At 45.3% G+C, this 25,375-nt stretch overlaps 1 protein-coding gene across 4 annotated transcripts in view; it reads left to right on the forward strand.

The window, feature by feature from the left end:
• The window catches only part of DENND2B (DENN domain containing 2B), a 150,984-nt gene that overhangs the window by 30,558 nt on the left and 95,051 nt on the right, over window positions 1-25,375 (forward strand). For 2 of the 4 annotated variants that reach the window (XM_059408744.1, XM_059408737.1), the window contains one exon: window positions 16,118-16,206. The exons of 1 other annotated variant lie outside the window; for it this stretch is intronic. The gene's annotated coding sequence lies outside the window, so the exon portion shown is untranslated. Of the gene's footprint in view, window positions 1-16,117; window positions 16,207-16,662; window positions 16,964-25,375 lie in introns of those variants that run through there. One more of the 4 variants, XM_059408727.1, reaches the window with a different exon arrangement.

Genomic DNA, 25,375 nt, shown 5'->3' on the forward strand with positions numbered 1-25,375 from the left:
GTGTGTGTGTGTGTGTGTGTGTGTGTGTGTGTGTGTGTGTGTGTGTGTGGCAGCTGGAGGTGGAGGGAGGGAGTAAACACTTCTATGGAAAAGGCAGTAAATCTGGAGAGGGAATGGTTGGCTGTGGCGAACACGGAAGCTGGCAATTTTTGCAGAGATGTGTTCCAGAGTAGCTGGAAGCCAGTCATCACAGGGAGTGGGTTTGGACATGCTCAGTTGTGCTTGCCTTGCTGAATACCTCAGGTATGATGGCCATGAATGCCTTCCTCTGGGAGTAGAGCTGGTCCCACAACAGCCCTCCCCACTTTGCATCTGTATTATACCTATGTGGTTTTTGTTCACCAGGGGTCCTGGCCTAGAGTGTTCTGAGGCAGAGGCACTGGGTCTGAAAGTGGGCTGGCCAGCCAGAGCCCCACCTCCCAATTTCCTGGCTCCCTGAGGATGAGAAGTAGCAGGTTTGCAGCTGCCAGTGCTCACTGACACAGCCTGCAGAGGCGTCTGTGCCCTGGCAGGTGTCAGAACGTTTTCATTGATGCCCCTGCCTCTTTGGGGTTTGAGAACAGAGGGGGCTTAATTTGAAGTAGACCAACCTCAAGGGCCAAATCTGAAATGTGTATTATAAAATTATTGCTAATCTTGGCCTTTCTTCCCTCCATGTCTCTCTCTTCCCTTTACCTTCCCATTACTGTCCGGGATTGTGCGCAGCTGCTGCCATCGCATAGACTGATGGGACATGAAGACTCATCCTTAGAGAAGAGGTTGATTTGAACCTGTGATGGTAGAGAGGGCCTTTCCACCCCAGAGCGGGTGAGAGCAGGAAGGAATTGGGAAGAGTATTGATTCCACCCCTCTCCTTTCCCCTCCTGTGCCCCCAACTTTTCCTTTCAATGGTCAAGGGCAGGAGAGAAAACCCAGGTCTTGCTTTTCAGCCTTTAGGCAGTCATCAAGTACTTGTGGAAATTTTCAGCTCAACCAGCATTGTGATGCAAACATTACATCAATCTTGTTTGCTGCCTGAGGGAACCTATAATCTCCAGGAGAGATAAAATCTGTTAATTAGAGGATATCAAAGATCTTAACTGTGTTTGGTTACAAACTGAATATATCTATAGTTCAGGAATGAGAAAGATGTGTATTAAAACTATAGGAAAGCTTTCTTGGGGTGGCAGACTCTTTTCTGGTCTTTGAAAGTTAGATTAACTTGATGTAAGCAAAGGAAAGATAGGAAGTGTTCTGGATGTGGAGAAGAGCAAGATCCTAGAAGGAATGTGGCATGGTCAGGGTCACTGTTATAGTCTGCCTTGGGAGTGGTAGGTGTGGCCGCTCAGAGCTGGAAAGTTGAAGCCTGGAACTTCCGCCTTGGTGAATAGGATATGAAAGTGAGGCAGTCAATGGAGGTGGGAATTTGTGGAAATCACTCTTGTAGAAGAAAGTAGGGTAATTTTGGAGAGGACAGAGACTGGAAGAAAGGAAACCTACTGAAGAATATGGCACATCAGCAAGAAGAATAGAGAATATCCTAGAGAATATTTAGAAGTAGAACAAGTAGGACGTAACATGGATGTGAAGGATGAAATTGAGGGAAAGGCAGAAGATGTCAGAATGTCTGCCCTATCAGAATGAACTGTTACTGATAGCTTACATTTATGAGATGCTTTGCACTGTTCAAAGCACTTTTTCATTCAGTATCTCAGAATTGTATGGGCTCTTAGAGTTCACCTAGTGTGGCTTCATTTTCCATATAGGGATTAGAACCAAAAAAGGGGAAGGTGCTATTTCCACCTCACAGGGCTATTTAGTGGTAGAATTGGGCCTCCAGTCTCAGTCTTCTATCTCGTAGGGGAATTTGAAGAGAAGAGTACATGGAGAAGAAGTGTGGGATCAGGGAAGAGTCCTGTCTAGTTGGGTGACAGGAGATTACTGACTTTTGAGTAAAATGAAGCTAACTCAGAAGCATTCAGACCAGATGAGTGATTTTACTGCTACGATTTTTTTTTTTTTTTTTAAGAATCACTAGACAAGGAAGATGGATTCCTTGGGTCCTTCTACTTCTGAGAGTCTTCTTTTTTTTTTAAACGGTTTCATTTATTTATTTGACAGAGCAGTGGGAGTGGGACAAGCACACTCCCTGCTGAACAGGGAGCCTGATGAGGGGCTGATCCCAGGACTCTGGGATCATGACCCAAGCAGAAGGCAGCTACTTAATTGACTGAGCCACCAAGGTGCCCTAGTTTTGAGATTCTGATGAGTGCACAAAAAATGTATATGAAAAGTACTGAATTCGGTTTTCTGGGAGATGGGCTGGTTTCCAGGTGGTACTTTTCTAAGAGAATTTCGAGAGTAATTTGACTTCCATGTGTTTTTCAAGTTCTGTGCTGACCACAGAACCTAACTACCTGTTCAGACTATGGGCAGTGAAATCAGCAGCCAAGAGCTCAATATTTGCAGAGTTACATTTATGGCTCTGTTTGCATTATCCACTTCCTCTCCTCTTCTCCTCCTAAAACACACACACACACACACATTTACCTCCACTCCCCTCTTTCTCTTTCCTTCCTTTCCTCTTTTATTCTTTCTTCTTCACTACTTTTCTTGTCCATCACCCCATCCTCCATCCCTGTTCTTCCCACTCTTTTTTTTTTTTAAAGATTTTATTTATTTATTTGACAGACAGAGATCACAAGTTGGCAGAGAGGCAGGCAGAGAGAGAGGAGGAAGCAGGCTCCCTGCTGAGCAGAGAGCCCGATGTGGGACTCGATCCCAGGACCCTGAGATCATGACCTGAGCCGAAGGCAGCGGCTTAACCCACTGAGCCACCCAGGCGCCCCCTGTTCTTCCCACTCTTGTCTGTCTTGTCTGAACAACTTCCTGTATTGGAGTGACTTCCCTTCTTTGTTGAACTCAGACATGACTATAGCAAAGCCGTGGAATATCCTGAAATATCCTGATGCAGTGGAATCACCGTGGACTATCCTGGTTTGTCTATATCCCTGATGCAGTGACTGGCGCCCAGTGATGAGAGCCAGAATCTGGGCCCCTCCTTATCTTCACAGTCAGTCATCCTTCACATTCTTCTTTCCTGTTAAAATACCTCCTAATCTGGGGCGGCTGGATGTCTCAGTCCGTTAAGCATCTATCTTCGGCTTGAGTCATGATCCCATAGGTCACACATCGGGCTCCCTGCTCAGTGGGGAGCCTGCTTCTCCCTCTCTGCTCTTCCTCCCCTCTTGTTCTCTCTCTCTTTACATAAATACAGTCTTTTAAAAAAATAATAGCTCCTGCTCCTCCCTCTTGTGTCTGTTGTCATTGCCCATACAGCAGGAGAGATAGCAGGGAGAGGTCATGGTTGGAAAAAGAGAAGTAAAGGTCACCTTTGGTGTCCTCAGAAGCATTTTGTGAACCTGCAGATCCCAAGTAGAGCCTTCATGTTTGCCTGCCACACTTTTGCAGCTCTTTCTGGGTTTCTGGCCCTCTGTGACGGGCTGCTGGCTGTGCTTCAGCTGGCTGTGTCTGGATATACCCTGAGTCTGAAAAGGAACAAGAATTTAATAAGCGGTGGTTATTCTCTTGGGAGGCCTCATCTTCGTGGTGAATTTTCCCCAAGGAGACTTCCTCTCCTCAGCTCCTGGAGGCCTTTTCCTTGGAAGACGTGTGTCCCACGCACCTCAGGTGTTCTCTGCATTCACCTGAGTGGCTGCAGCCGTTCATCACCTTGAGGACTCTTCCTTGGCTTGCTCAGGTTTCAGGAGAGCCAGCGTCTCTGAGATATGGCCTCTGGAGTCCCACAGTTTAGGGGAAAGAAGCCTTCTGCTGGCATCGCTGTGCTGGGGACAGTGGTCCTCAACACTTTGTTTTTTGTACTCTGCCCTGTTTCCTCCCAGTCATTTAGCCGTGTTAGCCAACCAGTTACATGGGCTTTGGGCCATCTTGTTAACTCGGGAAGGAACCCTGACACTGAAGGAATAATAGGCTTTCTGAAATCTTTCTTCTTTCAAAAGGCTAAGTGGTACTCAAATATGTCCCTTGACATCCTTGGGAGTAATGCTCAGGAATTCCCCCAAATATGCTATTCTCAGACTTCCAAACAAGTGTCCTTCTGTTTCTGTCCTTCCCGGATCTTAAATTGCTCTCTCCTCTCCCTTCACATTCCTCTGTCTTCCTGTTTTCATCTGTCTTCCCTTCCTTGCAGCCTGGGGCTTAATTTTTCCCCCTAGTGCATAGGTTCCTCTATATTGATCTCTAAATGAATGAACGTTTGAAAGCACCTCTTTGTACACAAAAGGCAACTAGCTCTATTTTACATAAAATTGGGATATACCTAGTGCATGTGTTGTTTTTAGATTTATATATTTATTTTAGGAAGAGAGAGCAGGAGTAGGGGGAGGGCCAGAGGGAGAGGAGGGAGAAGCAGACTCCTCACTGAATGTGGAGCCTGACACGGGGCTCAGTCTCAGGACCCTCACATCATGAGCTAAGCTGAAATCAAGAGTTGGAGGCTTAACTGACTGAGCTACCCAGGCACCCCCTCCTAGTACATGTATTGTTAAGGAGCTAATCATTCTGGAACCTTCTAGGTTCTTGTCCTTGGGAAAAAGAGAGAAAATGGTTTAAAAAAATGACATCTTATATTTAGCGTGACAGTCATCTGCAGACCAGGGTCTCCTTCCACGTTCCTTGGGTGAGAAGTGGGTATTGAGGGGCTGCTGCTCTTCTCTCTTAGTGTTCTTCTTAGGTACCTAGAAGAAGCATCGTAGTTTTCCATTATGGGAGATAAGCTGGTATTTATATATCCCAGTAATGCCTGATGGAGCTGAAATGCTGCATTCCTGCAGTCTAATGTTTCCGTTAGGATAGTCAGACCCGAGTCCTTGCTCACCAACAGCTATCAGATGAAGGCTTAGTAGAGAGGGCTAAAGATCCACAAGAATTCGCTTTGATAGTTAAAAATATCACCTTGTAATTCTGATTATGATCAACCATAGTTCAGGGAGATGATGGGTAAGAATTGTTGAGATTCCTGAGCTTCCCTGTGTCCTTACTAAAGCTTGGGTGCTCAGAATCCCAAATAGGAGGTTCCAGTGTGAGGACAGAGGGCTGATCAGGCAGGGCTCAGCTGGCCCTTCTTCCCATGAGCTTTCTTTACCTCGTCTAGCCATGAGTCCCCAGAGATGACTCCGTAGGGCTAAAAGTGGTATCTTTGTGTTTTGTAGGAAGACTTAAGAGCCTCACGAACCAGACATGTGAGCTTATTTCTCAGCTTAAGGGGCTCCATAGAAACTTGATTTTCTTTTTTTCCTTCAGTATACTTGCCTGAGATGTTATTAAGAATCCATTTTCCCCTGGGTCTTCAAATATAGTGTGTGTCCCCCCAGACACACTTGTTCTAATAGGTATGGACCAGGGTAAAGACATGGACCTCATTTGATCTGGGCTCTGTATTTTAGTCAGTGAACCTAATCATTTGAACCTCATCATTTGACTCATATTGAACCATTTCTCAAGTCTCCTTCACTTCTACTGTCTTCATCCTGTTAGTGCAGTTTTTTTTTTTTCCTAAACTTAAGAGTAAAGTAATATCTTTTTTTTTAAAATGCCATATTGCTATATTTAACCAATGGTTCCAGTTTGTGGGGGCCTTTCTTCCTGATTCTGATATATTAACAATCCTTCCATTTAGTTTGCCGTAAGCATTTTAGTTAAGCATGTCTTCCCCAAGTCATTGATAAAAAGGGTGACCGTGATAGGATCTAAAACAGATGGCCAAACTTCTAGGAATTCCAGAGCACTTCTTCCTAGTTGATGATCCATTTTGCAGCACCATTTGGGCCCAGCTGTCCTGAATTACCAGACCATCCAGCTGCCAGTGTATTTCTGTTTTATCCTTAAGATCAAGAGAAGTTTTTCTGAAATCTGGAAAAATTGTGTCCCTGTCATTCTTTGATAAATGTGTGTGTATATGTATGTGTTTATTTATATGATATTCAAATATATATCATGGAAATAGGTATGCATATTATATATTAAACCCCAAACTGTTGTTTATAGACCACTTGCTATCTATCACTGTTGCACATATATTGTCTCCTTTATGCTCTGTAATAATTTTATATTAACTTTATTTTATTTATTTTGAAGATTTTATTTATTTATTTGATAGACAGAGATTATAAGTAGGCAGAGAGGCAAGCAGAGAGAGAGAGGAGGAAGCAGGCTCCCTGCTGAGCAGAGAGCCAATGTGGGACTTGATCCCAGGACCCTGGGATCATGACCTGAGCTGAAGGCAGAGGCTTTAACCCACTGAGCCACCCAGGTGGCCCCTTATATTAACTTTATTAAATGAAAGTTTAGTTTTATGTTTTAGTATGACTTGTACTTAATCTCTAGTGGCTGGTGCTTCCTTCTCCATGTCCTTGCCACTTTTCATATTTCTTTGTTCTGGAGTTTTGCCCATGATATTGCCTATTCAATAAATACTGACCACTTATTATGTGTAAAGAAAGCACAGTATTATAGCCAGTTGGAAATTCAAAGACTAATAAGAAGTGATCACATTTCTCAGAAGAGCTTATATGTAGTTAAAAATATGAATGGATGACTTGGTGGGGGGAGGAGAGAAAGCAAAAGAACTCAGAAAAGAGAGTCCTGAGTGGTAATGGAGTGCCAAAGCTAGCCCGCTTACCAAGTTCTGAATGGAAGGTTCTAGAAGCCATAGTGGCAGTATGTTCTATGTCAGAACCTTTTCAGAAAGATGGAGGGTATCTGATTGACTGACTGTTCTAAATCCTATCCCAGCACTTTGTTGGAGTGTCTTCCTTTTTCACTTATATGTGTTTGTGTTGTATAGTGTAATTATAGCTTTGTGAGGTGCAATTAGCATTGCCTGATGCTGTGTAAGTCTTCACAGTCATTACTTAAGGTTAATTTTCAAATAAGTATCACATGTATGTGTTGTAAATTCAAAAGGTGCACAAAGGTGGCCCATGAAAGCAAGTCTTTTTCCCACCTTCTCTCCTCTTTCCCTAGAGACAGTCGTGGTCACCAGCTCGGGTACTGTAGTCATCTCCTTAATGGCTGTGCATTAGTCCAGTGCAGTGTTTCTCTAACTGCAGGTCAACATTAGTGGGCTGGAAAATCAAGTTAGTGAGGGCTGTACAAACTGAAAATAACAGAGAGCATCACACATGCCGTCTCATACATGCACATTCTACATTACTATATTACATATGTACTTGTTACTCTGGGTCTTGCTCAAAACATAGTTGAAATTTACCATTCTAGTAATGACTGATATGGAGATTGTTCCTAATTTTTCATTATCTTAAATAATGCCGGAGTAGGCATTCTCCCCCTCACACTTCGGATTTTTTTCTTAGAATAATGTTCTAGAAGTGAGGATACTGGGTCAAAAGATATGAGCATTTTAACTGATCTAGCCAAGTTACTTTCTGAAAACTAGGTCCCCTTTACTATTTAATAAATGCCATCTATATTTTATTTAGTATAGGTTATTTTTATTTTAACACATTTTTCTATGCACTATATGTGTGATATATATTTTAACAAAATGGGGTGATTTATTACTTTTCTCAGTATAGACTTTCCTGTTTTACTAAATATTCTTCTATAAGCCACAATTCTCATTCTGGCATCAGCTTTTCTTGGATGTGAAGAGTGACTGCTGTAGTTCTTCTCAACCTTGAGCCATTCTTACTCATTCTTATGATTTGTATTTTATATACTTTTTAAAAAAAGATTTTATTTATTTATTTTTAGAGAAAGAGAGAGAAGGCATGTGTGCTTGAGTGGGGGGGAGGGGCAAAGGGAGAGGGAGAGAGAGAATCTGCAGCAGACCCGCGCTGAGCACAGAGTCTGAAATGGGACTCGATCCCACGATCCTGAGATCACAACCGGAGCCAAAAGCAAGTTGAATGCTCAATTGACTGGGCCACCCAGGCGCCCCTGTATATACTTTTATTTACTGGTCTTTAAATTGACTTTTAAAGAGCTTTTTATTTTTAAATAATTTTAAACTTACAGAAAAGCTGCAGAAACAGCTTTATAGAGCTAGGGTTCAGTTATCAACAAGAAGTTAATAGTAGTGTAATGTCAACTATAGACTTAATTTGGATTTCATTAGTTTTTTCTTTTCCAGGATCTAATCCAGACTCCCACATTACATTTATGTGTTGTGTCTTCTTAATCTCTTCCAATCTGTGGCAGTTCCACAGTCTGTCCTTGTGTTTTGTGACCCTGAGACTTTTGAGGGAGTACTAGTCAGGTATTTTATAGAATATCCCTCAAGTTAGGTTTGTTTGATGTTTTCTTATAATTAGATTGAGGTTATGGATTTTGGGAAGAATGCCACAGAAATGAAATGCTCTTTTCACTACATCATGTCAGGGCTACATGGTGTCAGTATGTCTTATTTAACCCACTGAGCCACCCAGGCGCCCCTCAGTATGTCTTATTATCTTATTAATAATAACATTACCTTTGATCACTTGGAAAAGATAATGTCTGCTAGGTTTCCTCATCATCAAGTTTTTGTTTGTCTGCCTTTGTAATTAAACATTTTGAGAGTGATACTTTGAGACTGTGCAGGTCTCCTATTTCTCTTTAAACTTCTGCCCACTAATTTTAGCAAACAAAAAACATACATAGGTGACCTTTGAACAACATGGATTTTAACTACGCGGGTGCATTTATACATGGATTTTTTTTGGATAAATCCTTTTTTTTTTTTTTTTTAGATTTTATTTGTTTGATAGAGAGAGGGAGAGCAGGAACACAAGTAGGGGGAGTGGGAGAGAGAAAGCAGGCTTCTTGCTGAGCAGGGAGCCCGACGTGGGGCTCAGTGTGGGCTCAGTGTGGGGCTCGATCTCATGACCCGGGGATCATGACCTGAGCCTAAGGCAGACGCTTAAACTGAGCCACCCAGGTGCCGCTGGATAAATATATTATAATACTGTGGATGTATTCTCTTTTCATATGATTTTCTTGTTAGCATTTTCTTTTCTCTAGTTTACTTTATTGTAAGAATGTGGTATGTAATACACATAACATACAAAATATGTGTTAATGACTTTATGGTATTGGGAAGGCTTCTAGTCTGCAGTAGGTTCTTAGTAGTTAAGTTTTTGGGAAGTCCAAAGTTATTTGAAGATTTTCAACTGCACAAGGGGCCAGTACCCCTAACTCCAGCATTGTTTGTGGGCCAACTGTACCTTCTTTCACGCTGGTCTAATCAATGAGATCAGTGAAAATGGGGTTAATAGCTGGTTATGTTTTTGTCTTATGCACATTAAGATAAATATAAAAGTATTCGACATTTTAAAAATGTTTGTCCATGTACCACTTAAAATGAATCATCTTCTATACATGCCATACGTTGGGAACCCTTGACCCTTCTCAGGTGCTAAGCACCAGATGTTTTGGGTTTTATGGTGACATTATTGATTCCTTATTAATTGGATTGATTTGTTGGTTGGTTTCATTAGTTCATATATTAAAAATGTATTAATTGTGCTTGGTACAGAGTTCTAAGCTAGAATTCAGAGTTAAGACATAGTTCTTGTCCTAGAGAATATTGTAGGCTTATAGGCTAGTAGGAGAATTAAGTTGAATAAGCCTTGTGCACTAAAATACAAGGCAGTGAGCATGGCTAACAATGGAGTAGTAGACTTAAGTATAGGGGCAATGGATTCTCTATCCATTCCAGGCAGGGAAAATCAGGGGAGATAGCATGGAGGAGGTGACACGGTCTGGGCCCATATCTCCCACAGCCTTGCCCCGATCTTATTCTGAGGGGTGCTTTTCCTTTCAGCCTTAAGGTTTTGTTTTGTTTTGTTTTGTTTTTTTGTTTGTTTGTTATATCATGGAAGAGCTATTTAAGTCCACATTCTTTTTTTTTTTTAAGATTTTATTTTATTTATTTGACAGACAGAGATCACAAGCAGGCAGAGAGGCAGGCAGAGAGAGAGGGGAGGAAGCAGGCTCTCTGCGGAGCAGAGAGCCCGATGCGGGGCTCGATCCCAGGACCCTGGGATCATGGCCTGAGCCGAAGGCAGAGGCTTTAACCCTCTGAGCCACCCAGGCGCCCCAAAGTCCACATTCTTCTTATCCCCCCAGTCCCTTTACTCCCACTTTGTGCTCTACCTCCCCTGTCCTCAAGCTTTGGTCATGACAGGTTAAGATCTTGGTTGAGCTCAGAGTTCCTAGGCAAGTAATTGTGAGAAGGCTGTTCTGGCAAGGTAAAATGGTGCTTTTAAAAGGGGCCTGGAATATTGCCTCCTCAGTCTAGTCTTTCCCGGCCCCAGACTGCATTTATGTGGCCCAGAGTTAAAATGCTCAGACTTAACAAGGGACAGTATTCAATGGTCTGTGGATTTGAGAGATTCTAGGAAATGAGTGCATACATAAGCATTGAGACAGGTACTCCAAGAGACTGGATCAAGCCACTGAGTATTTTGTGCCCTGGGGAATCTGAATTTTGAGTTTCATGTTGAGGGTTGTAAGCTGAGGAGAGGTGAACTAGCGCTGGGAGGCCGACAGACCAAAGGGGAGTATGCTCAACCCAGTGCGAAGATGTCCAGTAGCCGCTTCGACACAGGGCAGGATAGTTACAGGCTAAATCCCACACTCTTTCAGTTCAGAGCCTTAATGTTGGGTGGGAGGGTGGCAGATGGGTGGGAGGTGGGTGGGATTGGGCAGGAGTAAGGACCCCAGAGAATTTCCTGCCAGGACTTGAATTTAAAATGCCAGGACTTGAGCATAGGATAGCTATTTCATCTGTGCAGGCAGAAGCAGAGTATGTGTAGCAGTGGAGGGAGACCGTTGGTTTGTTGATTTACAGGTACCGTCGAGGCCATGAGGAGACTGCATGATTGGCAGTAGGCATATTCTCTTTCAAAAGAACGTAGATATTGCCAATTCTTCTGCTCTGTAAAAGCAGCTTTGTCTCAGACCAATGGCTAAGGAATGAGTCCCAGGCAAAGGCTCAGTCTCCTGCGGCCTTTCTCAGGTCATTTCCAAATTTTCCCATCCTGTATTTGGTATCTTTCTTCTCTTTTCAGTCTTCTTTAGGTGAGAAGCCTAAATCTCCCATCTTCTCTAGGAGAGGCTGCCTTTTGTGGGGCTGATCTTCGTCTCATCCCAGGCAGATGACTCCAAAGTTCCAGGCTAGGGGCTCTGCTGAAAGGCCTGGAGGAGACTCTGGAGCCCCTGAAACAAGAAGTCTTTCTGGAAGCAGTGGCAGTAGCTGCTTGCGACAGAACAGTTGGACTGAGCAACTGTAACAGAACATCCAAGTTGTAAGGACCCTTAGAGAACACCTAGTTCCAACAGCCCAACAGCCCAGCAGCCTTCTCATTATGTGCAGGGAAAAGCAGAGGCCCTGAGAGGGGCGGGGACTTAGCTCAAGGTCTCACCACCCTGGCAACCAGGACCTGGGCTCGAGTCAGCTGACTCTTTCTCTATTCCTGCATTTTTAATTTTTCCCTTTTTAACCACATTGCTGCTCAGGGGTAGCAGAAGAAAGCTGTAAAGCCCTAAAGGGATGTTGTGTAAACCTGCCTGTTCACACGGCCACCAGAGCCCAGTGGAGAACTGGACAGGACACATACAGATTCCCCTGCTACTTGGGCAGAACTAGATGTCCTCGGTGGAGAGGCGGCTGGACTCCACAGTCTGGCGGGCACTGGAGCTTGGCTCCCAACAGCTGAAGTTCCACTGCATCTCTTAGGCACTCTGGGATCCAACAAGTAATATCAATATAAAAAGTAAGCAACAGCTTACTTTTCTTGAACTCCTTTGATTCTAAAATAAGGAGTGACTTGAACAGATTTACTCCGCTCTTGTGTTTTTAGGTTTAGAATTTCAGTTGCTGTTAAAGAGACAAGAAGATACTATAAACTCTTCTAGTGACCAAATGTAGACTCTAATTATCATACCTACATATAAACACACACACACACACACACACACACACACACACACGCACACACAGATATTCTCTTGGTACAGTATAAGTCTGTGCACTCAGATTCCCTCATCTTATGGGGGGACAGCTTCTGTTTTTGCTTTTAAAAAGTCTTTTTCAAAGATTGATTTATCCCACACACATTAAAAGATTGCCCACTGTGAATGAAATAGAAAAGTTGGTAGACCTCATGGGGCTCATGACCGTGGGGGGACAGGGGTATGAGTGACGGTGATAAAGTGCTGTAAATACCACGAAAAAGGCATCTTCAGACTGCTGTGCGATTGCAGAGCAGACAGACAGACAGACAGAGTCTTCTAAGAGATCAAGAAATATTTCACAGGGGAGGTGATCACTGCGTTGGGCCTTACAAGCAATAAGATTTTGCTTGTTGGTTGGGGGGAGGTCCTCCAATAAAGGTAACAGCATGAGCAGCAAGGAAGGAGCAGTGGGAGAGGAAGAATGCAGTTAAATTATAAAACATAAGATGACTTTTTCAAAGGAAAAATGTCTTTTTCGTAAGCACAGTGACCTGCAACGTAGAGGTAAGAGGAAGTGTTTTTGTCCCTGCACGGAGCTGACCCGAGAGAAGCTTCTCCTCTATGGGAACCTGGCCCTTCCTACACCCTGCTCAGTTTGGCAGTGACACTGGAGGAGGAGTGCCTGCAATGGGTAATGGGAGAGGCTATAAAACCCTGGAGCTCGTCCCTCGAAGAGTGACCTTACGAAGAAATTTCTGGGAAACAAACCACAGGGAGACTTTACAGGAATTTTTGGTCGAGCCCACAGGCAAGGCACATGAGGAGAGGAGATGTAATTACAGTTTGTAAGTCTATGAAAAGAAACAGTGAGTAGCATGGAATAGCTGTTCTAAGTTTCTTCTTCCTGTAGGACAAGAGGAAATGGGTTCTTTGCATTCAGCAGATCTTTATCGAGTGCCAGCTGGGAGCTGGGCCCTATCCTGGATGCACGGAATATGGTGGCAAAACAGTCAGGGTTTCTGCTCCCAAGGAACTCATCAGGGAAAGCTGGCCTTAATAAAAGGGAAATGTATTTTTGTTGGATATTGTGATGAGCGCTATGAAGGATAAATCCTCATTTTGATTGGGGGATCGGGGAAGACCTCTCTGAGGAGGTGAGACACACGTAAGGACAAGGTAAGAGCCAGTTAGGCAGACTGGGGGCAGGGGGAGTGTCCCAGGCCAAGGAGAACAGCTTGGGAAGAATCTGGCCCTTTAGGGGAACTAAAAGAAGGCCTGTGTAGCTAGCACATATAGGTGGAGGGAAGGAAGTATGCTGAGAGGAGACTGGAGAAGGATGAAGCAGGGCCTTCTAGGTCCTGATAAGAATTTAGATTTTATCTCAAGTGCAGTGGGAAGCCATTGAAGTGCGTCAAGCAGGAAATGACAGGATCGGATGTAGATGGGTGATTCAGACAGCGGCATGGTGAAGGGAGCTAGGAGGATGAGAGTGGAAGCTGGGGCAATCCAGGAGGGTTTTAAGTAATCAAGGAAAGGGACTGAGATGGCAGTGGAAGGCAGAAAAATGGACAGACACATTTTGGAAATCGAATTATTTGGAATCAGCAAATGGATTGGATATGGGGAGAGAGATACACACAAAGATGGAAGGGTGTCTCCCAGATTTCTGGCACAAGTATGCATGTGTGCCTTTCAACAGATCCTAGACCCCACAAGGCTGTAAAAGCCCTATCATTTGGGAAAGGTCACGTAGGGTTGATCTAAGTCCAGCCTTGCAGAGGCAGTGGAGGGATGCAGCTCTCCACTTGCCCTTCCTAGTTCAAAGAGCTTATACCTGCAGCAGCCCAAGCAGGGGTTACAGTTCTTCCATGATGGGCCCTTACGGTCCCCCTCCCCCCTGAGGACAAGGTTCTAAAGAACCTCTGTGAACTGCAGTGTGCCACTAGAGGGAGCATGGCCTGCATTCAGCGCCTGGCCTGGAGGGCTTTTTCGAAGTTGGATTACTTTAGAGACTGACTTGTATCCGCTTCAGTACTCAGCCCAGGCCCCTGGCCCCTCATGGTGCTTAGAAGAATGCCTGACGTATGGTAGGTGCTCAGTAAATGTTAGCTGGTGCTAATATTGTAACTCTGAGTATTATCTTGTTGTGGAAGTGGATGGGCAGCATCTCTTCCTTCTCAGCATGGCTACTCTGAAGTGCGGTGTGCCTTTTCAGGATCAGGAGTTCAGGATCAGGAGAACAGAGGGGGATGGGAAGAGGGGGAAGTTTAGGGACCTGATGGTGTTGCACTTGCCATTTCATCCTGTCTTCCATCACAGACATGGGACACTAGGGCCTGTGAGGGGTTCCTGAGGTGGTGTTTGGCTCAGGTCTGGGCATTTATAGTGGGAGACGGGTCCTTGCTGCCTTTGAAGCTCCGGTGTCTTCACTCCAGCAGTAGTGCCCACCACTTAGGGTTTATACCATCCCATTATTTCCTGTTGCATTTTCTTGACACTTTTCCTCCTTTAGCTCCTGGCATATAGTTAGCTTTATACACACACACACACACACACACACACACACACACACACATTCACCTTTTAAACTCAAGTCAATTAAAATCTCATTTTGAGAATTTCGTGATACATCAGAAGCTAATAAAAACGCAAGGATTCTGCAAGAGATCACTGCATTAAAGATCCCATCAGGACCTCTCTGGCACTGTTCTAGGAAGCAGCATTGAAAAATGTCTTTCTTGAGCCTCAGTGTCCTCCTCTTGGAGAGATACCAAATGCCGTGGGTTTTTGTTTGTGTACATGGTAAAAAATGGCTGAGATGAATGAAAGTCTTAGCTCAGAGCCCAGTTTAAGGAGAATGCTTTCCCACCCATCATCTCTTTTTATGCCCATCCCAGCCCTATCAGTTGCCCGTGGGGTAGGTTTCATAGGTGGAAACTGGGAGAGCCAGACACTTCCAGGGTCTTCTGACCCCTGCTCCACCAGTCCTCCTGCATCTACTCTGCCTAATATACACATGAGGGTTGAAAGGCATTGGTACTATTTCTAGGTCTGTTCTTTCCTGCTTCTGTGACCTGGGGCAAGTCATTTGACCCCTCTTTGAGATTTTCTTTAATCTGTTAAGTTAGTATGATAAGGGGCACCTGGGTGGCTCAGTCATTGGGCGTCTGCCTTTGGCTTGGGTTGTGGTCCCAGGGTTGTGCGATCGGACCCCACATCAGGCTTCCTGCTCTGCAGAAGGCCTGTTTCTCCCTCTCCCACTCCCCCTGTTTGGGCTCCCTTTCTCACTGTGTCTCTCTCTGTCAAATAAATAAATGAAAAATCTGAAAAAAAAAAAAAAAGAAATAAAATAAAGTAAAATAAAATAAATTAGTATGGTAATACCAGTGCTAACTTTTAGGTCGGTTGTGTTGAACAGATGAGCCATGATTTATGAGAGTACTTGGGAAAAGTGTAAGGTAATTTATAGCTATGGGGCAGGCCTTTCCTCTCTAATCTGTGCACCATTACCTTCCACATCTCATAGATGCTATCGTAGAATCTTCAGACCAACACGATGGTAGTCAGGTCTAATGCATGATGACTCTGAAAGATTCTCCACCTTCCCCTGGGAATTCAGCTTTGTATCTCCATAGCAGTTACCAGAAAAAAATTTAGTTCTTAAGATCAGATGGTAGTGTACTTTAGGGGAAAGGGCCCTGGACTGGAGGCCAGTGGGGCTGGTCTCTTAGTTCTTTGACTGCCTAACTAGCTAGCTAGGTAACTGTGCACTAAACATTTGCTCTCTCTGAGCCTCAGTTTTCCCATCTATACAATGGTAATAATATTGTCCAGTGTATTTTAAATGGTTTGAGGATCAGACAAAACAGTGCATATAAAAGAAGGTCACAAAGCAGAAATGTACATGGCAGGGGCGGCAGGGCGGAGGCCTGAATTGAGGGCCTACTGTGTCCCAGACTCAGTGCTAGCTCTTGGACAGGAATGACGGTATTCCTGGCTGTGACAGCAGCTCCCAGACAGCTGGGGCTTTGGCTGCAGGCCCTCTGCAGGGCAGAGAGATAAGGCTGTGTTTGTATCACGTTTGTTGCTTGGGCTGTGATTCTGGACTTGCCCAGGACTCTTACTGGTCCTGACCTAGTGTCTTTCCTCTCCATGGCAGGAAGATGAGAGACTGCTTGGGCACCAACAATAGTACCACGAGTCCCTGCACCGGTTAAAGCGATCACCACAACCTGGGCAGGCAGCAAGGTAAGCAGAGAGGCCAGTTCAGGCGAGCTCCTGGGATGTGAATGCATTTCCGCCTCAAGTGCTGCCCGGAAAATCCCAAGTGCACAAACAAGTCAAGGCAATGCATCTGGGTCCTCCTACCCCCCACTCCAGGACCCAGAGGAAGGGCTTGCTTCCCCTCCCATGTGCTCCAGCGAGCTCCCTCTCTTCTGGCCAGGATTCCTCTCAAGTTAAAAAAATGAGACACTGGAGGGGAGGAAAACAAGTCCACTCACTGTCTTTCCCATCTCCCATCTGAGCTGTTGAAGCAAGTTCCCAGGAGCTGCCCAGAGCCCTTGTTTGACTGGAAGGGAGGTAGGAGGAGTGGAATGTGTGCAGAACCCGGGCTGATCAAAAGACAGTGCTGTTTCATGGAAGCCTCCCAGAACTGAGAGCGGGGGGAGGGGGGGGGGGAGGAGGAGAGAGGAGAGGAGACAGAGAGAGAGAGAGAGAGCACGAGTGAGAGAGAGCGAGCTAGCCGAGCAAGCGCGAGCGCAGGAGCATGCTGGCTGGCGAGAACAGGGTCTCCATGACAACTGGCCTGGCCAGCTAGAAGTGCTCTGCTCACTTGGCTGGAAGGAGCGCCACGAAAGGTCAGAGGAAGGAGCTGTGGGAAGCTCGCAGCAGGTATCGGAACTTAAGTGAGTGGATTTTGGGGCCCTTGGGCTCCCTTACAGACTGTGGTGCGAGCCAAACTCTGCCAAGCATGGAGTGGGCAGGAAAGCACCGGGACTTTCAGGTAAGGTCAGCTCCGGCTTGGATTGTTTTTTTTCTCCTTTCCTGGCCGTAGTCTTGGGCTGTTTTCTGGGAGGCAGGCAAATGTCTGTACTCTCTGCTCGGGGTTTGGGGCTCAGGAATGATGTCATGCTTCAACAGTTGGATTCTATTAGCTTAAGGAGGAGGGAAACAGCCAATTTTCTTGACTTTGCAGATCTAGCTGATCTCACTCTTGCTGAACCTGAGGTGTTTAGACTTTTCTGTAGAAATCACCATCTTTTATTTAGCACAAAGGCTTAGGATATTTTACAGAAAGTAAATTTTTATATAGAAAAGGCGAGTTATCATCACTTCAGTATTGTGTTTGAAGTTACTACACGGAAACTCCAGTGTCTTTTGAGTGGCTCGGTTTCTTCTAGTGAACACTGTCTGTTTTGTCTCTTGGTGCTGCTCTGTCTGACCTGTAATGAAAAAAAAAAAAAAAGCCAGTTAACTCAGCTAGGAGCCTGTGGTGAGTTCCCAGTCTCTGGAGCAGTTCTTAGGACAGAGGGACCTTCTTAGGGATATCTAAGCTGAGATCACATGCTTAGTCTCTCTCCCAGGTAATCTGGAAAGAAGCATACTATTCTCCTGCATTAAGGCCCATAGCAGGCTTTCCTAAAAAAAAATGTATATGGGGTGGAGGCTGGCAGGTGTGTGTATATTTTGGGGTTGGGGGGCCTGTGAAGAGGTTTCCTATATGGGTACCTCTGAGTGAACTCTCAGTAGTGGCTGCTAAGACCCAGCTTGTTGGTGGAGACATGAGGTATTGTGGTTGTGCCAGATGGATACTTTGGGTTAATGTTTTAACTCAAATATCAGGGCATTCACTGTCCATGCTGTGCACTCCTCTTCTGTTTTTCCTATGTTTTGGTAAAGCTGGTTCTGACTTAGAGGAGTGGTGTGTGGTAAGCTCGGTGTGGCCTAGGAGAGGAGACCCTTCCAGAAAGGTGATGGGGTAGCTAGGTTGTTAGTAATCTTATTTGAAGGATTCATGCAGCAGACACTCCCTGCGGTGGGGACCCATCAGGAGATGTGCTTCCGCTTCAGCCATGTTATATCTCAAACTTACTCCTGGGCCTCAGGGAACATTGTGGATGCCTTTGGTTTCTCTGTGGGATGAGGGAACAGCTGCTGTCCTGGCGCTTCGGTTTTTCTTCTTGAACTTTCTGAACAGAATATCTTTTGTATTCTGGCAGACAATGAGGGGGCCTTCTGATTAACTTCGGGTCAGCTTGCCAATAAAGGCAGTGACCATGTCCCCAGTTTGGGCTCCCTGAATGTGTATATGTCTGCATCAGTATTGTGGCCTGAGGGTCCACAGGGGTGAACTCCATGGCCCTGGACCTCAGAGGGGCCACTGCTAAAGTGATGCCTCCTTTTAGTATACCCCCAACAATTCTCTGCTTGGTTGAAACCTCTGTTTTGTTGGGGGGTGGCTATGGCATAGCACTGTTGGTTGGGATTAAATTTGGGGGTTGTGAGGAAGGGGCAGTGCAAATTCAGAATCTGAGTTCTCTGCTTAAGAGGCTGTGGTTGGGCCTCACCTCTTCCCCCTCCCCCGCCCCGACAATGTGAAGATGGCTAGCAGTTGATCATTCTTTTGATATAGCAGAATGGACACTGAATTTGGGGTTAGTAGACTTGAGTCCATGGTCAGATTCTGCTACTTGCCATCAAGGTGGCTGCCAGCAAGTTCGTTAACCTCTGTGACCTTCAGATTTACTAGCTGTGAGATGAGAGATAATGGTATAACTACTTCAACAGGTCTGTTGGGAGGAACAAAAATGAGATAATTTCCATGAAAGTAATTGTAAGCAAGTCAAGTCCTACATAATGTAAGATGCTGCAAATTAGAGCTTGAAGGATGACTCCACTCTCTTCTGAAAAGTCATTTTGCCCCTCTGTTCTGGTTTCCCAATTTATTTTTATTTATTTATTTTTTTAAAAGTTTTTTTATTTATTTCACACACAGAGATCACAAGTAGGCAGAGAGGCAGGCAGAGAGAGGGGGAAGCAGGCTCCCCGCTGAGCAGAGAGCCTGATGTGGGGCTTGATCCCAGGACCCTGGGATCATGATCAGAGCGGAAGGCAGAGGCTTTAACCCACTGAGCCACCCAGGCACTCCTGGTTTCCCAATTTATAAAGTGCCTTTTTCTTTTGTGCATTTGTAAGTAAAAATGAGGGGAAAAAAACCTTTAAAAAGTTCTTTAAGATATTAAAGGAAATAAATAGTGCTCTCTTTGGGTGATATTCACTATAGGCTTTGAGCCTTATAAATGAGCCTTCAGAGATGAAGCTTTCTTTCCCTTAGGTTACCTGACTCATGTGTTTAGTATAGAAGAGAGGAATTCCAACAGACCCTTTGCTTTTCCAGTGTCCTATAGCTAGCTACCTGCCGGTTATGGTATCATAAATTTCAGTAGCTGGAAGAGAGGCTTCTGATTGTCAGGTTTGTCTCCCTCTTTCTGCTGAGGAAACTGTACTGAGTGGGCAGAGAGGCCTTTTCTCCTGTTCTGGGTTTGAAAGGCAGTGTCTAACTGGCAGGAACAGTTATCGCTCTGAAGGGCTTCTTGGGGGCTGGGCAGCTTTCAGGAACCTGTGTGGCTATAGCTTAGAGGGAAACGAGAAAGAAAGAAAGAAATGAGGAAGTGGGAATTTCAAGGGCAGAGATTCTTGATTTGCAGTGGAACTGTGCCAAGGAACAGAATAGCAGGGGTGGGGAGACTCCAGGCAAGGACACCCGGATCTGATCTCAGGGAGTGTATACGGCTCATGGCATGCTTGGTGGGAACATGGGGAGGGACCCAGCACCCCACCTGCAGCCCCAGCTTTTGTCATAGGACAGGGAAGCTGCCTACCATGCCCTGGAGTGGGCTCTGGGAGGAAGCCCCTGGGAAGACCCTAAGGAGGCAGATTTGTTGTTGTTTAGCAGCAGAGCCTTTCTTCTAGGCAAATCACAGCCCAGCAGCCTCTGAGGTCTGATGGCCAAGTTGTCCATAGCTTAGATTGGGGCTGCAGCTGTTCCCCACTCCCCCTCACCAGCTTCCCAGAGCTGAGTCACACGTTGGATGGATCCCTCCATGTTCTTTAAGGATTAAAAAGTAGTAACATTTATGTTCTCACTCCTTCTCTCCCCCTTCCTTTACTCCCCTTCCTGCACACTCTCCCTCTGGGCTCCCTCTCTCTAAAATTAGAATAATCAGTTATCCAAGGAAGTTGAAACTTTGAAATGCCTTGGAGGACAGGCCTGGGGCATCCTGAATTCCACTGGCTCTGCCCTGTCACTGCAGTGGAGGGCTTGGGTATAAAGTTTGCAAGGGCTTCCCCAGACTCTAGGTATCATGGCCACACTGCTGGCCTGGAAGTAAGAGAGGCTGTGCTCCATTTCCTACCTAATCTGATTCTAAGAACTACTTTGGGAAGCACCGCTGGGCACCTGAGGGTGGTGGGCGGCTCTGAGTCAGGGACTGCCAGAGCACCTCCCTGCACGCAGGTGGGGCAGAGAGACTGAAGAGCATGTCTTCCTGTTGCTTCTCTGGTCTCCTAAATGTCATTGCGCTGGAGGCTCCTGATTTCTAGTGTTGGGCCCAAGAGAGTATACTGAGGCAGCCGAGTACAGGAACTTGTACCTCAGCCTGGGGGAGTATAGGCATCAGCCCTGCAGGCATCAGCCCTGCAGAGCGTTGGCTTGGCCTCCCTGCTCCACTACATTAGCTTGGTAGAAGAGGGTGTTTAGGGTGGGCAGGGGGAGGGGAAGGGGAAATCTGCTGGCAGATAATTGAGTTCTTTGAGTTAGAAGATGCATGGAAAGTGGAGAAGGGGGACAGGGGCATGAAAGAGGGAAAAAAAAATTAGCATCTGGCACAGTCTGCAGAAATTTCTCTACAAAGCCTGAGGGAGAAATTGTGTTAGTGAGTGCCTTCTCCTGGGGGGTGGGGAGGGAGAGTCTGAGCATCTATTTTTGCTGGGGAGGAGGCTCTGTGTGCATCTGTCTCAGCAACATACTGGGTGCATCTTGTCTGTCTTACAGGAACATGCCGCGGAATACTGCCTGACAGAAAAATTCCCCGTGAGACCTAGTGTGTTGAGGGGAGAGGAGGAGGTTAAATGAGTCTAGACTACCTTATTGTAGGATTTCTCCAAAGATCCCTTCTCTTATTATTTTTGGCTCCAATATACTGTCGAAATTATCACAATAATCTTCTCATTTAAAAACTGCCCATGTGTTAGATTGTACTGTCTCTATTTTTTTTAAAGATTTTATTTATTTATTTGACACATTTGACAGAGATCACAAGTAGACAGAGAGGCAGTAAGAGAGAGAGAGGGAGAGAGGAGGAAGCAGGGTCCCCACAGAGCAGAGAGCCTGATGTGAGGCTCAATCCCAGGACCATGGGATCATGACCTGAGCTGAAGGCAGAGACTTTACCCCACTGAGCCACCCAGGCGCCCTGTACTGTCTCTATTAAGGGTGAATTATATGCAATTATATACCTTTTTAAGCAAAGCTGACTTGCATCTAAGGGTTTGTCATGAAACCACGTATCTCTCAAAGATGCAGATTCTTGTGTGTGACTTGTCACTGAAGGCGTTTGTAGGTGAGCTGGAGGTTGATTAATGGGAAGGAGCACAGTGAATAAAGGACTGTTTGACCCTTGGGAAAATGAGATGAACAGGGGGCTTTGGGAGACTAGGAAGAAACAGGAGAGAGGCTCTGGGCAAAGGGATTGGGGGTGTGGGAGGAAACTAGTTCTGAGGAACAGCAGGGGGGTAGAAGGCAGTACCTGGGCTGCTCTAGGAGGCCTTCGCAATTTAGCAGAAGGTTGCACTGCCCCCAGGGGATCCAAGGAGACCGTGTCCTAGCAATCAGGGGGTTGACGCTCTGTTCCTTTGTTCCTGGGTTTGGAGGCATCTTTGGCGCCCATGTGCCCTCTTGTTCTGCCCACCCGTTTTGTCAATGAATAAGGAGGGCCTGGGCCAAGAGCTAGGAGGGTCTAAATAGTATTGAGTGTGAACTTGATGTTGTCACCAGGTGTTGTATCGTAGTTATTTCCTCCCCGAAGTGAGCCTCCGTCTCTGTGATGAAGAGAGAAGAAACATAGGCCTGCTGAAGTTAGGGTTTTGCAGTAGGGTTAATGACCATCTCGTGCTTTAGGCTGGGAAGAAGGCAGAACATCCTAACTCTTAGAAGCTGATATAAAGCACTATTTGAATGATGGAAGAGAGCCAACTAAAAAGGACTGGAGATAGGAGGGAGAGGTCGAAGCTTCTCTCAGTGTCAACAGATCAGACGTTGTGGGGGGAAGGAAAAAGGTAAGGGGAAAACTGGAAAGAAAACTATATAGTTTTCTATATATATAAAACTTAGAGTTTTCAGAACTCTTCAGCCTTTTCGAGGAAGTGAGTTCTGGTGTGCTCATTTATGTCTTGGAACACAGGCTCCCTTATGCAGTTCTGACAGTTGAGTTTTAAAACTTGCTTTTAAGTGAGTCAGCCTGTGTTTGTTCAGCTCTCAGGGACTCTTGATCCTTAGTGCGTGTGGTGGAACGACCCATCAGCACTAACGTGGGCATATCAGTGCTTCGAGGTGCAGCGGCGAATAGCTGGCACTTGTGGGCCATGCCCGCCTAGGTTTAGAGCCCAATGTTATAGCTACTATCTGTGTGACCTTGGGCAAGTTGTTGAATCTCCCTGAGCCTCTGTTTTCTGTGAGGTATCTGTAAAATGGATATAATAGCAGTACTTAACTTGTGAGAGTTTTGCTGAGGATTGAATGAAATATTACATGGAAATTTCTCAGCCCAGCACCTGGCACTTAGTAAATGTTCAGTGCTTTCCCATATTATTATCAACCTAGAGCAGCATTTTGAAGAGTAAGGCTGGCATCTCTTAATCAGGTTGGGATTACAATGCAGGAAAGTCAAATCAGATTCCATATCTTTCTTTCTTTAAAGATTTTACTTAGTTTTTTTTTTTAATTTTTTGTTATTTTTTTTTTTTAAGATTTTATTTATTTATTTGACAGAGAGAGATCACAAGTAGGTAGAGAGGCAGGCTCTCTGCTGAGCAGAGAGGTGGACGTGGAACTCGATCCCAGGACCCCGAGATCATGACCTGAGCCGAAGGCAACGGCTTAACCCACTGAGCCACCCAGGCGCCCTTATTTAGTTTTTTTTGAGAGAGAGAGAGAGCGAGAGCACGAGCAGGGGGCAGGGAGAAGGAGAAGCAGATTCGTTGCTGAGCAGAGAGCCTGATGCAGGGTTCGATCCCAGGACCCTGGGACCATGACCTGAGCCAAAGGCAGATGCTTAACCGACGGAACCATCCAGGTGCCCCAAATCAGATTCTTCTTTTAGAAGTTTATACTTGGTGTTTCCTTCACCTTTCTGTCAAAACCTCAGGAGAGTCTCCATGGTCGTTACCCTTCACTGTCATGGGAGACGAGAACTGCTTCTTGCCTGCTGCTTTCCCTGTAGGCCTACCCATGCAGGGCCCTAGGTCCTCCTTTGCCCAGCACTGGCTGCCCTTCACAAGCTGCTGTTGGTGCTCTAGACGCAGGCTATCCCAGCACTCCTCACCTCTACTTCGTGAATTCTGTTTATCATCCTTGGAAACCCAGCGTAGAGCATAGGCTTTGCGGCCAGCTCTGGAAGGCTGTAGTCTGGCTCTTCCTGTTATTATCTGTGGATGTCTGGCAAGTTAATTTTATAAACCTTATTGTCTGCAGCTGTAAATTGGGAGTAAAATGGTACTCATCTCAAAGGTTTGCTACAAGGATTAAATGAATTTATAGAAAGTACTTCGTTTAGTTGCTGGCACAAATATGCTCTTGGTAACTGTTCACTGTGATAGTTGTTTGAGATCCCTCCCTCTGTGTTTTCCTCTGCCTCCATACAGCAGTACAGAGAGCTCTGGTCAGGTCAGCAGATCTGAGCGATAGTCCTGGCTCTATCTGTGACTTGTCAGGTGACCTTGGGGAAGTCACCTTGGCTTCTCTAGACTTTAGTTTCCTCTTCTAAACGGCAGAAGGTTTAGATTGAGGTTTTTTTTTTTTTTTTTTTTAAAGATTTTATTTATTTATTTGACAGAGAGAAATCACAAGTAGATGGAGAGGCAGGCAGAGAGAGAGGAGGAAGCAGGCTCCCTGCTGAGCAGAAAGCCCGATGCGGGACTCGATCCCAGGACCCTGAGATCATGACCTGAGCCGAAGGCAGCGGTTTAACCCACTGAGCTACCCAGGCGCCCCTAGATTGAGGGTTTTCATTGACATTCTGACTTGATTCTTAAATGCATGTGTCTTATCTTACCAACAGATTCCCTGAAGTTGTATAAAATTAATCGTAATATTTTATACATTTTATTTCCCCAAAGTGGCCAACATATATACCTTTTGCTTAAAAAACATTTGAGAAGCTTTTTTAAAAAAATCCCATCAGCTGGAATCTAGGAAGCATTTGACTTGGTTCTTGTAACTTGGAGCCTGGGATCTTGTTCTCAGAGGCACAGGGCTTGGCTGTAACAACTTGAAAAGAGTGTCCAGCATTTAGTGAGTTAGAAAGTCTACCAGCTTAGTAAGAAAGGAGGTGGATTTCACTTGGTGCTGCTGGGAAAATTTTGGTCGACAGATGTTTGGAGGTACTTATTGGTTGTGCTGTATAGACTCAGATCAGCCCTGTAAATAAATACTGCCGTCACTGTTTCCTTCTCTCCATGGAGAAAAATGGCAGTGTTTCCTGGCTGACCCTCTCTCTCCCTTAGAGTCTGAAGTGAGTCAGTGGTGCTCAAAGACAGATCTGTGTGTTAGGATAAGAGACGTCTAACAAAAGGGTGATACTTAGAGCCTGGGCTCTGGGGTCACACAGTTGGGGTTCATATTCTGGCTCTGCCACTTACTCCGTCTAAGATCTTGGGTGAATTGTGTAGCTTGTCCATGCCCCACTTCCTTTTCCATGAAACTGTGAGTCCTATTTCACAGAGTTGTGGTAAGGCCTAAGTGTCACGTGCTTAGGATAGTACTTCGTATCTGGTGCTGAATGAAATACAAGCATTGACTGTTAGATTTCTTCTTCCCTTGTAAGCCAAGCAGAGCTTGTTTCCAAGTGGCTGGTCTGTCTGGTTTGTTATGCTGAGAAATGGTGGACAAAATCCGCTTCTTTGTCATAGACAGACATCTCTAGTATCAGGAGAGCAGTGCTAAGTGTCCTGCAAACAGTACAGAGATCATAGCTCTTGTACTTTGCTTTTGCAAAGACATATATAAACCAGAAAGGGAATCTGAGTTAAAGAGCATTTAGGTTGAAAGGATCCACTCTGATGTGTAACCTATGTTATATGGCACTGGAGTTAGGGACAGGCAGAACTCTGGGTAAAAGAACAAGGTGGGAAGTGGGCT

This window comes from Mustela nigripes, chromosome 1 (assembly GCF_022355385.1).
Source record: "Mustela nigripes isolate SB6536 chromosome 1, MUSNIG.SB6536, whole genome shotgun sequence".
NCBI lineage: Eukaryota > Metazoa > Chordata > Mammalia > Carnivora > Mustelidae > Mustela > Mustela nigripes.